General features: G+C 48.6%; 1 protein-coding gene across 1 annotated transcript in view; it reads left to right on the top strand.

Annotated features, from left to right (window-relative positions):
- LOC119159460 (polypeptide N-acetylgalactosaminyltransferase 1) overlaps positions 1-13,115 on the top strand; it is a 121,106-nt gene that overhangs the window by 30,321 nt on the left and 77,670 nt on the right. The gene's annotated exons all lie outside the window — the stretch shown is intronic.

The following is a 13,115-nucleotide window of genomic DNA, read 5'->3' as shown; positions in this document are numbered from 1 at the left end:
CTACAACGCACGGTGCTTCAGTGAGCATGGGAATGATGGGTACCATACGGATTTGTCTAATCTTTGTACTTCTGGCTCCGTGTGTGTTCGTGTGGTTTGGAGTTGTTTGCTCACGAAACAAAACCAGCAACCGTTCAGTGGTTGCGCTTCACCAACTCATTCAATTAAGCTTGTCATTCCAAATCCGGTCAATAAGTTCAAATGGGTTCGTTCTTTCCTTCGAAACAAAACGAAACACAGCCATAAGGGAAGCCACAAGTGCTATTCGCCGCTCGCAAGTACGAAAACTAGGCAAATCCGTGTACTACCCATTATTCCCATGGTCGCTAATAGGCAGCATTTATGTGCGCACGTCTCCGTGCCTCCGTGTTTTAGGGTAGTGTCAGCCTTTGACCCACCACTTGCCGCCGCTCGCTAAAACACAGTGTTGCCAGTCCTGGTTTCTATGACAAAAGTGCCATGTTGGTTTTCGCGGCCAGGCGTTCCGGCTCTGCCGCACTGTACCAGCTGCATGCTAAAGTGGGTGCGAAAGCTGCAGTATGAGCTGCGTTTGCACTACACCATCCTCGTGCTAAGCGCACCTACAAGAACTGAGAATGCCAGGGTACTGCGTGCCGTGATGCAAAGCCATCTGGAGACTCCCGCTTCCCGATTTGCTTAGCTGACGGAAACGCTTGATTACACAAGTTAAGCGAGATTGCTTGAAGCCGACTATTTCTCCCCGTGTTTGTGAGGTGAGTAGGTGTTGGATTGCGAGTGGATTGAGTGTATTGCCGAATATTTTCGGAAATAATTGACCTAATCATGCGACGAAAAGCAGTTTGCGCAAAGTAAACATGGTAACTTGCACTGTAACAACAACAACAAAAAAAGATAGGCGAAGCTTCGTTCGTCTACGCTGGTTTATGCGAGCGGAAGCTGGTTAACTTGAGTATGCTTGTTTATCCTCGTCGTCGAAGCGCAGTTCACCAATCGAGTGATATGACTTGTCACAGGTGTGGTACTGCATGCATTCACTATCTGCGTTTCGAGGTTTCCGAAGCCGTCACCGAGTTCGTCGCGCGCGAAACACCATGGCCGTAAACCACCAACAGACGCTCGCGTTCGTGGTTTCCTCTGCTGCCAGATGATCGCGTTACAGCACTTTCAGCTCTGCCTCTGAGGAAGAGCATTTCGAGAGGTAGACGGACGAGCCGACGAACGCGTTCTCAGTAGACGCTTTTATAGTCTTGCACAGCTGCAACACAACTAAAGTTTGTGCCGCTTTCCATGGGGTATTCGTTCAACCCTCCAAGGAAACGCGGGAATACACACCGAAACTCGCAATGCCAAAAAAGGCTGTCGCTTTAACAATATAGAATGCGACTGATTTCCTGTCGTGTGCGTCCGTCCTTTTATCTGTCTGTCCTGAACGCTACAGCATGTGTGCACTATGGAAGCCGGTTGTTGAACTATAGCTCAAATATGCCCTAAGGGAGATTTGTGATGCGTCGGGTTTTTTGTCGCCCTTTTGCTTCGTAAACAGCCAGAAAGATGGTTTGATATCGTGAATTGTTATTTAGTGCGTATAGATAAATTATGTATGGCAGCCTATACGTCGTTGGTGCCGTGTATGACATTTCGTCTTATTGCTTTATCGTAGGCTTACTGCGAGGACACACGCTTCCAGCGAAGGATGCACAGGATGTTTTAAAGAAGTTAAGGCAAGATGCTGATCCGATGTTGTTTGCAATAAAATCTGACGGGGAAAAATTTCGTTTGGCCCTTGTGCTCCTCTGCTTTTCGTCTAGCGAATCTTGCGGGGGAGAGGGAAGGAGAGTTGGTGTAATGTGATTGAGTTTCCTATATTATTTTCTGGCAGTTTTAAAATTGTTAAGCATTGCAATGTATGGATTTGTGTATGATAGCACTCGTTCTGCCCTTGCAAACTGGGCCGCAAGGAAAGGCGAACTGCTAATGACCTCTGGCTGTTATAAATATATACTTGCATCTACTCTTTTCGGGCATGCCCAACGCTGCTTGTTCGCCCACAACCCAATACGCCGACATGAGCTTTAATGTTATCGCGTTAAAACAGTGCCCATAAACTCGAATACATATAAACATATTTTTCCTGTACTCAGATGCCGAAGACACTCGTGTGTCGAGATTTCCTTCCCTTTTTTTTTGTATACCCCGCGTGCACTCCTCGTCTCTCGGCATTAAAATGGTTCCATAACCGAATCTTGTACGTGATAGTACAAGGCCCCCCATCACCATCATCCCGCCCACAGCATGGCGAAGGCCTCTTCTCGCTGAATTACGCGCGTTCCCCCAACTCTTTCCAAGTGGTGAAACGAGAGCAAGTTATGGCTTCTTCACGTTACGCCGTCAAGTTCGCTTGTGGCGCTGTCGATAAAGTGCAGGCTCAAATGGATGTGTTCCGCCCGTTAGCCAAAGACGTATACGTTCTTCATTCCATGTGCGCCTGCAAAGAGCGTGGTCGACATTTACGACGCTTTTGAAACGGTCGTCTTTTTGAGATCCACTGACGCGCCTTCTTGCCGTCGAGCTCGCCCGCCGTCTCCTTTCACGCGTGCGAACAGAATCGTGGTTCTTTCTTTCTTGTCACGCCTCTCGTGTCTGCGAGAATTCCACGTGAGGTGATTAGATGCGCTCGCATAAATGCTGCACTTGCAGTATCGCTGCGTTTCCTCGCACGAATTGCACGGTTAAAGCGAATTCTTGCGCTGCGGCAGCGCATTTACGGTTCCTCCGCTGCGAGGAATGCGTTGGCTGCAGGCTGCTCGGCAGAGGTTTGTGGCCGCCTTGCGAATTTAGCGGGTGTCGTTGTGCGGTGTGTGTCTTTGTTTCTTGGTTTGGGGGACGTGTTTGCAATGACAAGCGCCGAGTGCTTCAACCCCCTCCCGCCTTTTTTTTCCTATTTTCTTTCTCATGCTGCTTTAGCAGTGATGTGGTTTCGCGTGATTTGGGATCCGTCCGTAGTGGCGTATTTTTCGTTTGCTAGTAATTTTGTCTACACTTTTTCGTTATTGTTTTTGCGCCTCTCAGCGACGTGGCAGAAGAGATTCTTGGAAAAATTGCACACTGTGTAACCAGAGTCTGGTTACGTTCGCTCTCGTCTTTTCCGCCAGTGGCTCGTGGTATCGCATGTCTTTTTTTTTTTTTGCCGCTGATGTTCGGAAGGGCGGGGTAAAAGAAAAGAAAGATTTAATTTCAGCGTACGCGCTCGGTGAAGTTTGGATGCTTTCGTTTGAGGCAGTAGAATTGGGCGTGTTGGTATAGCATAAGGAGTGCTTAACAGCGCAAACGGCTGGAGGGGATAGAAGAGACGAGACAGAGCGCTGAACTGCCAACAATTTATTTCTTGCAAAAGTCTTCGCTTTTATACAGTTACCAATTGCACCAGTCATGCGCGAAACACAATGATAATGCACAAGTGCATCGCACCGACAAGCAATGAAGCAACTTTTCTTTATCGGTGAGCACGACAGAAGGGGTGCTAACACAACCATCTTTTAATGAGCATATCTTTCCTGCCTCTATGATTTCGCGTGTGGTGCGATCCCTGCATGCTGCAACAATAGCACACTCTGAAAATATTGGCCGGCAGCCACACGTGCTGCAGTGAATGGACAGCCATCCTTGTTTATAATGATCCACATTGTACATATGTTCCTTTAGCGTCTCATTTATACAACGACCTGTTTGACCGACGTAATACCTTCCACACGGTAATAGCAGTGGATACACCACATTACAGATATAATATCTAAATTTATTTGCTTGTTTTGTAGTGCAACCGACGGTGAGTCTGGAAGGAAGAACGGACAGATTGCACTGGCGACTCAATTTTTGAGGGGCCGTAAAGATCACCTTCACATTAACTCGCTGTGCCACTTTCTTAAGGTTGTGCGCTGCCCCGCCACGGTGTTCTATAGTGGTTAAGGTACTCGGATGCTCACCCGCAGGTCGCGGGATTGAATCCCGGCTGTGGCGGCTGCATTACCGATGGAGGCGGAAATGTTGCAGGCCCGTGTGCTCAGGTTTGGGTGCACGCTAAGGAACCCCAGGTGGTCAAAATTTGCGGAGCCCTCCGCTACTGCGTCTCTCATAATCATATGGTGGTTTTGGGACGTTAAACCTCACATATCATCATCATCATCATCATCATCATCATCATCATCATCAGAGTCTCGGGACACGGAATGGGTTGCAGAAGGCCAGCAGGAGACAAAGTTGGTCGCTTCCGCCGTTGACACAGGCGGCAAGATGCAACGTACTTGGCCACAAAGGTAGAGATGCTAGGCCAGAAGAAACTTTTCCTGATGCGGCTTTGTGTTTTGTGAAATCCCAAGTGGCCTGCACATGGGTCGTCGTGAAAGGCTTCGAGGACTTGGTGACGTAGAGAACGCGAAAGTACTGGAACCCAGCGGTGTCCATCAGTAGTGTAAACGTAACGATGAATCGCCGCAGACTATCGCTGATATGCAGTGACTTGCCGTTCCTACAGATGGCGCTCCCATCGGCTTTCTGGAGTGAAGGCGAAGCGTTGAGTGAAAGGGGAAGTTCTTGAATACGGGAGTCAGTGACGATAGCCAGCACAAGGCGTGATGGTCTGTAATAAATGTGAAGCGGCGTCCGTAAAGATACGGTCAAAATTTTTGTATGGCCCAAACAACAGCGAGGCACTCCTGCTCAGTTATGGAGTAGTTCTGTTCAGCAGCCGTAAGAGCACAACTAGCATACGCAATGACTCTTTCCCGTGAAGTGGCATCCCGCTGTAGAAGAACTCGCGTCGGTGTGCCGACATGTAGGTGCGTTTTCGTCGTGAACAGGGTCGGATGTTAAAGCATGCTTGAGGGCTTGAAAGGCACGCTCGCAGTTGTCGTCCCAAGCGAAAGTTGATCTGGATGTCAGCAGCTTATGCAGTGGCGACGCGATGACAGCAAAATGGCTGTTGAAGCGGCGGAAATAGGACGCAGGCCCAGGAAACTTCGTAGGTGTTTCTGATTTTCTGGCCGAGGGAAGCGTATCACGGCAGCATGCTTGTCAGGATCCGTGCGAACGCCATCTTTGCTGACAAGGTGGCTTGATGTTCTTGTTGATGTTCTTGATGTTCTTGTTGGCGAAATGGCATTTCTTTGTTTAGCTGAAGTCCAGCATTAGAAATACACGTCAAAACTTCGTCCAAACGATCAAGATGCTGACGAAATGAAGAGGAGAAAATGACGATGTCATCTAGATACAGGGGCGGCGCCAGGATGTTTTTACTGGGGGGGGGGGGGGGGCAACCACGAAAAGTGAGTTCCTCCGGGGGGGGGGGGGGGGGGCAAGCCGTCGGTTGCTAGCTTTGCTCCTACTAGGTTTTCAATATATGCTTCCGGGCACTTGGGTGGGCATAGGGGAAGCAGGCGAGAATTTTGGGGGGGGGGGGGGGCTCCAGCCCACCCTTGCCCCCCCTGGCGCCGCCCCTGTCTAGATAAGAGACATGTTTTCCATTTTAGGCCACGTAGAACTGTGTCGATCATGCGTTCAAACGTGACAGGAGCGTTACATAAACTGAATGGCATGACGTTGAATTCATACGGCCCATCTGGTGTTGCAAAGGCAGATTTTCTTTGTCCGCTTCGTGCATGGGTTTTTGCCAATAACCACACCGTGTATCAAGGCTGGAGAAAAATTCAGCGCCTTGCAGAGAGTCAAGTGCGTCGTCGACTCGTGGGATCGGGTACACGTCTTTGCGCGTGATCTTATTAAGTGCTCGATAATCGACGCAGAATCGCACCGAACCACCCTTCTTTCGGACTAACACTACAGGTGATGACCACGATGTGGCCGAAGGTTGAATAACATCTCGTTTGAGCATATCAGCAACGTTGTCCTCGATGATTTTCCGCTCTGCGGATGACACTCGATATGGGCGGCGGCGTACAATTGTATTGCCTTCCGTTTTAATTCGGTGTACGGTGACGGAAGTGCGACCCAAAAGCTTGGAATTGACATCAAATGAAGGGCTGTGTTTTTCAAGGATACCCAAAAGTTCTTGCTTTTACGCTGACGTGAGATCGGGATTTCTTGTGGCTGTTAAAGCAGCCACTGTAGCATCGTCATCACTACTTGTACAGAAACATGGCGCGTCTGCGTGAAGGTGCACCGGAGAAAGTGGTTCGGTATCTGTGATCGGGATTTCTTGTGGCTGTTAAAGCAGCCACTGTAGCATCGTCATCACTACTCGTACAGAAACATGGCGCGTCTGCGTGAAGGTGCACCGGAGAAAGTGGTTCGGTATCTGTGATCGGGATTTCTTGTGGCTGTTAAAGCAGCCACTGTAGCATCGTCATCACTACTTGTACAGAAACATGGCGCGTCTGCGTGAAGGTGCACCGGAGAAAGTGGTTCGGTATCTGTGATCGGGATTTCTTGTGGCTGTTAAAGCAGCCACTGTAGCATCGTCATCACTACTCGTACAGAAACATGGCGCGTCTGCGTGAAGGTGCACCGGAGAAAGTGGTTCGGTATCTGTGATCGGGATTTCTTGTGGCTGTTAAAGCAGCCACTGTAGCATCGTCATCACTACTTGTACAGAAACATGGCGCGTCTGCGTGAAGGTGCACCGGAGAAAGTGGTTCGGTATCTGTGATCGGGATTTCTTGTGGCTGTTAAAGCAGCCACTGTAGCATCGTCATCACTACTCGTACAGAAACATGGCGCGTCTGCGTGAAGGTGCACCGGAGAAAGTGGTTCGGTATCTGTGATCGGGATTTCTTGTGGCTGTTAAAGCAGCCACTGTAGCATCGTCATCACTACTTGTACAGAAACATGGCGCGTCTGCGTGAAGGTGCACCGGAGAAAGTGGTTCGGTATCTGTGATCGGGATTTCTTGTGGCTGTTAAAGCAGCCACTGTAGCATCGTCATCACTACTCGTACAGAAACATGGCGCGTCTGCGTGAAGGTGCACCGGAGAAAGTGGTTCGGTATCTGTGATCGGGATTTCTTGTGGCTGTTAAAGCAGCCACTGTAGCATCGTCATCACTACTTGTACAGAAACATGGCGCGTCTGCGTGAAGGTGCACCGGAGAAAGTGGTTCGGTATCTGTGATCGGGATTTCTTGTGGCTGTTAAAGCAGCCACTGTAGCATCGTCATCACTACTCGTACAGAAACATGGCGCGTCTGCGTGAAGGTGCACCGGAGAAAGTGGTTCGGTATCTGTGATCGGGATTTCTTGTGGCTGTTAAAGCAGCCACTGTAGCATCGTCATCACTACTTGTACAGAAACATGGCGCGTCTGCGTGAAGGTGCACCGGAGAAAGTGGTTCGGTATCTGTGATCGGGATTTCTTGTGGCTGTTAAAGCAGCCACTGTAGCATCGTCATCACTACTCGTACAGAAACATGGCGCGTCTGCGTGAAGGTGCACCGGAGAAAGTGGTTCGGTATCTGTGAAGCAAACCGCACTGGTGCCCTGGGGCAGTGCAACAGGCAGATAAATATGGTTAACTGCCGTTACTAATGCTCTGCCATCACCAAAGCGCACCAGGCTAGGAGCGATGAGAGAAGCCCACCAGAGATGTAGCGTCCAAACGGTGCTAGGAACACATCACCAGTACTGATCTTATCTGATGTCAGGGTCAGAATATGCTCATTACTTGGAGGAATAAAACAGTCATCAGCGGTGACGAAGCGCTGGCTATGAGCATCTTTATCAGACGAAAGTGCAGTATCTGACATGCTAATGACCTTCTGACGGCAAGGTATCATGGCTGAAGCTGGGGAGTGAAAGTCCCACCCTAAAATGAGCGCATTAGTACACGATGACAGAACGAGGTACTGTATATGGTGAAGGATGCCCTCAATAAAAGCTCGTGCTGTGCAAACACCAGAAGGCTGAACAAAAACCGCATTAGCACAGCGAAGGTGAGGGCCATCATACGGTGCCTTCACTTTGCACAAACGGGAACACAAGTCCACACTAATAACTGAGAGCGATGCACCTGTGTTCACCAAGGCTTCAAGTCCATATACCCTCAACACACACTGAAAGTACATTTGAAGGGCGTTCCGGAGGAGTTCGATGCAGTCCGCCAAATGCAGTTTTCCCTCCTGAAGCTGCACTGTTTAGTTTTCCGGGCGATGATCAGACGCCATGGTAGCCAGACGAAGTGGTGACGAGCAACGGCGCATAGGCGAGGAACGACGGCGCGAGGAGCGGAAGGTACTGGCTGCATCTAAGTGCTGTGGAGATGGTGAGCGGCGTTGGTACAGTTGGTATGGGTGGCGATGTTGCGGAGCAGGGGCAAAGTCACCATAGCCGCGCCTTTCGCCTTATTGACGTCGACGACAGAACCGTGAGACACTTCTTTTTCTTGCCGAGCCTCTGCCCCACAACGCAGGTCAGACTGATAATTTTGAGTATGTACAGATGACGCGCATGAAAAATGCTCACAATATATATATATATATATATATATATATATATATATATATATATATATATATATCACTTGTAAATGACCACGTAAAAAATAAGAGAATGAACTATTTTCAATGCGGCATATTGTTTGCCATTGGTTTTTCGGCATCAAAAATTGTCTGTGCCATAAAATCGCCTGCTTCTTACATGACGTCACGAATCTGTGAAATGTAGGGTTCATTACAGCGCATGCATATTAAACAGGGCATTCACGTGCTGAAAATTACCTAAAACTTTTTGGTGTAGTCTGAGATCATCTTCTTCTACATATTATTCAAGTAGACTAGCCGCTGGTCACATTATCAGCGGCTATTTCTAGCAGCTGGCGAGATGAAACAATATGAGTGTAATAAAATGTTTTCACTTGCAGAATCAAGGCGTTTAGTAGTTTGTGCGTGCACACATCTCTGAGCTCGTCATTGTTGAGAAAGAGAGGGAGAGATACAAATAAGCAGAGCTGCACGTGTGTACTTCTTTGCCGCCCTAATTGTACTTCGAGCTGCAAGTTAAAGAAATTCAAGTTAAATGAAAACCTACTAGCCCGACACTCAATGAAGCCGCGGTGGTCTAGTGGCTAAGGTACACGGCTGCTGGCCCGCTGGTCGTGGGATCGAATCCCGGCTGCAATTGCTGCATTTCCGATGGAGGCGGAAATGTTGTAGGCCCGTGTGCTCAGATTTGGGTGCACGTTAAAGAACCCCAGGTGGTCGAAATTTCCGGAGCCTTCCACTACGGCTGCTTTCATAATCATATGGTGGTTTTGGGACGTTAAACCCCACATATCAATCAAGTGGGGGGGGGGGGGGGGCTCAGCCCTTCCAACTTTTTTCTGTGTGGGGCTCGCGCCCTTCTTGCTCCTTCCAGCTGGCACGCCTATGACCAGGTACTATCGTGAGCATTGTGAGCCTGAATACACAAGCGCGTGGCGAATGGCCTCGAACCCTACATCGGCTGATCCACAGAGGCCGCTCTCAGAATCAAAGTGGAAAGGGGAACGCACTTCCCCTTGCTATTGACACTCCCGCCTCGATTTTGTTGCTGCGAAATGTACGTCTGTGGCTGATAGCGGTGGCATGACCTCACATCAACGCACAGAGCCTCAATCAACCAATCAGGCTGTGCAGCTACAAAGATATCGGCTGTGGCGTAGCCTGCCGTGATGCACAGGGCATGCTTCGCTGAACACTTTGATCTGCGTCTCTCACTTTTGTTTTTGAGGTATTTTCTTTTAGTGTTGTCATTGCTAGCGGTCGATGGCACGCGATCATCTGCCGTTTCACAGCAACAATCATGCGGGAGTGCGAACAGTCAGTGGAAGAGCGCCCTCCTCTCCCCCTACTGTTTAGGCCGCGCCATCCGCGCATTGCGTTATCGCGGTTCTGAGGCCATTTGCCTCGCGCTTGCGTGTTCGAGCTCATATTGCTCACGATAGTACAACCAGCAGTGCACGTGATTCGCACCGAGTATACACTACAGCTGGGCATCGCACAGCTTTCTTAAAAAAAGAAAACACGGAAAAGAAGCAGTACTCGCGAATTGTCTTGCCGCCGGCAGAAAATGCCCTGCGGCCATGGCTGCGGTGGCTACTCGCCGGAAATCGCGAAATGTTTATCTGCATTTCCGCTAAAAGGCAGTGTGGGCGTTTGCGATGCGGCGGGTTCACGAATATGACCGTCACCCCCGGAAGATATGACGCCATGGCCTCTCCTTAGTTTTTCCTTCCTCCATGGGTAGAGTGAGTGACCTAGAATACAGGGGTGTCCAAAGCGCCGGCTCCCGCGTGGACTTTTGCGGTGAACTTCCACGCCACTGCTGCGCTGGACCGCGCCTTTACATTCCCGCACCGTTCCAGCTTTCGCCTCTCTCTCCGCATATACCTCGTCTCTTTTTTTTTTTTTGTCACTTGACTTCAAAGTCGCTTGACAAGGTGTAGCCACTTGAAGCCCATCGTTATTTCAATGACGTCATATGTGACGTTTAACTTTGGGTCACGTGACACGGAGCTGTTGAGGTGCAAATCACGGTGGAGGAATATCAGAGGTGGCTCAACTGCGCCCGCCCAAGCATACCGGTTTCGCGTGCGCTTCGAGCAGTTACCGATGGATGGCGCGCGTGCATGGGGGCCATCGGTCAGCACAACACATAAGGCCCAACACTGTAAATACTCGCTCTGTTAAGCAATGTAAGCACATAAAATTATCTTTACGTGCATTATTGCACGTCGTTTATAAATTTTAGCAACGTTTTTCTGTGCGCAAGCGTTCTAAGTAGTTATCTTCAGCGGCTTTGGCGACTTTGGGAGCCGACGCAACTGTTATAGCAGCCGGCGGGCGCGATTCTAATGACGTCTACCTCTTCTAGTTACTTTGCAATTTGATAGCGGGAACCCTGTGTGGCATAATGAAAAAGCCTGTAGCGTAATAAACGACATTTAGACACTAGTGGACGGCACCTCTCGCAAAAATAGCCCTTTTCTTCACTGATTGACTTCGGCCGAAAGCAAGTCAGGAGGCTATTTGCTAGTTAATTAAAGTTTAAATTGGTCGCGTCTGCATTGCACCACTCAGTAAAGCAATGTAGGCACGAAATTCGCAGAATTAGTTTCCTTGTCGAGGAACAATTTTACGGTTTGTCACTTCTTGCGAATGCGCCTTGCCATATCTGGCGCTTTTTTGGAATGCGCCAGATATGGAATGCGCCAGATTTAAATGGCTAATTGCACCGTCTTCGTATAGGAAGCCTACAGGCACTCTTTGAAAGCAAGCAAAACAAGTCTCTTGCCACCGTGGTGCAAATACTCTCCCACTCCCAGGGGCGTACCAACTCTTTCGCGAGAGGGAGGAACCTACCCCCCCCCCCCCCCACACACGCACGCACACACACACGTGCACACACACCCACACACACACACACACACACACACACACACACGCACACACACACACACACACACACCTGAGCCTACAAGGAAAATAATCACAACGGTAATGTTGGCAACATTTCACTATGTTTAACATAGCCTCGTAACAATTTCATTCTCCCTTGAGAACCAAATTGAGTGATTACTGTTGAGAACCAAATTGAGTGATTACTGTTGAGAACCAAATTGAGTGATTACTGTTGAGAACCAAATTGAGTGATTACTGTTGAGATGGAAAACTACGCCTTACTTGTTGGTTTACCCAGCGTGCAGCCAAGAGTGACCACTGTCGAAAAGTGGAAGGGGCTCAGTTCTCCCCTCCCCCCCCCCCAACTTTTTTCAGTGGAAGGGTTTGCCCTCCCGCCCCCGGATCATACGGCTATGCCTCCGCCTTCGTCCATGTTCGCCCCGTTTCGATGGATGTATCCGGCTGTACCCTTTAGATCGGGTGGTGGCTCACGCCACCTAGCCATAAAGTCAAGTACTATCACTGTGTGTTTAAAGATTGAATTTCACTCGCGCCTCAATTGCAGCCACCAATCGGTTAGCTTCCTCCTGGCTATTTCTACCCGTTTAAAGGCTATTTTGCCTTCAATGTCCTAAACACTAATGCTTTGAAAAAATTAACGCCATTATCCTCGACTATAGGGCGGAGCCCTTTACAGAACATTATCTAATGTTCAGCTGTTTCTTTCTCCTCTCCACACGCACTACATACCGCATCTGTGCCTTCGTATTTTGCTCGGTACGTCTTGGTTTGCAATAGTCTCGTTTTAGCCTAGAAGATCGAAGAACTACCCTGAGAATTATCGTAGATCTTTTCCCTTTCAATTTCCTGCTTAAAAGTTCGGTAGGTCTCCAGTGAGGATTTTGTAAGCATTCCAACCTTCCACATGGCCCTCTCCGTTTCCTTCATTTTCTTTTTAACCGATGTTTCCTTTTGGCTTGGTGTTCTGCTGTTGTCTAAATACTTACTTAACATTTTTGAGTTTGCTTCCTTCATTTAGTATTAACATTTTCCATGTACAAGTAGCTGAAAACTTTCGTAGCAATTTTTCTTAATTGCTCCTCAATTTCTTTCTTGCTGCTAGCTTCCCTGCACTCAAATGATGTCCATCCCATGTCACCCTGTACCCTCTGATTTGGGGTATTCCCATGTGCTCTCAAAGCAAGTCTACCTATGCCACGTTGTTTAATTTACAATCCTGCTTGAACTTCTGATTTCATGCACAAGACCCCATTGCTGAACGTCAAACCCTGGACCATGACACTTTTCCAAATCCTTCTCATAACGTCATAACTATTGTAGTTCCACAGTGCCCTATTTTTCATTACAGCTGCATTCCTGGTGCCCTTAGTCATTGCTTATCTTTCGTGCTCCCTTAGATACTCGGCCCCGTTATTTATTCATCTGCCCAAATATCTGTATTTATCAACTATTTCTAGCGTGGCTTCATGTATCTTATGCTCACTATCATTGTTACCATTAAAAATCATGACTGCCGATTTTTCCCTGCTGAACTTCAAATTTAACCTCTCTCTCCTTCATTACCACAGATGTCCATCGATTTCTGCAGATCCTCCTTGTTGTCGGCCAATAATACTATATCGTCTGCATACATCAATGCTGGTAATGACTGTCAGTGTGTTTTTCTTGCTTGGCAAAAGAGAGGCCGAAGCCGAGTCAACTCCCTTCTAATTTGGCTTCTAGTCCCTGGAG

Source organism: Rhipicephalus microplus, chromosome 1 (assembly GCF_043290135.1).
Source record: "Rhipicephalus microplus isolate Deutch F79 chromosome 1, USDA_Rmic, whole genome shotgun sequence".
Taxonomy (NCBI): domain Eukaryota; kingdom Metazoa; phylum Arthropoda; class Arachnida; order Ixodida; family Ixodidae; genus Rhipicephalus; species Rhipicephalus microplus.
Note: the sequence above shows the minus strand (reverse complement) of the source record. Positions and strands in the feature narration are given on the sequence as shown.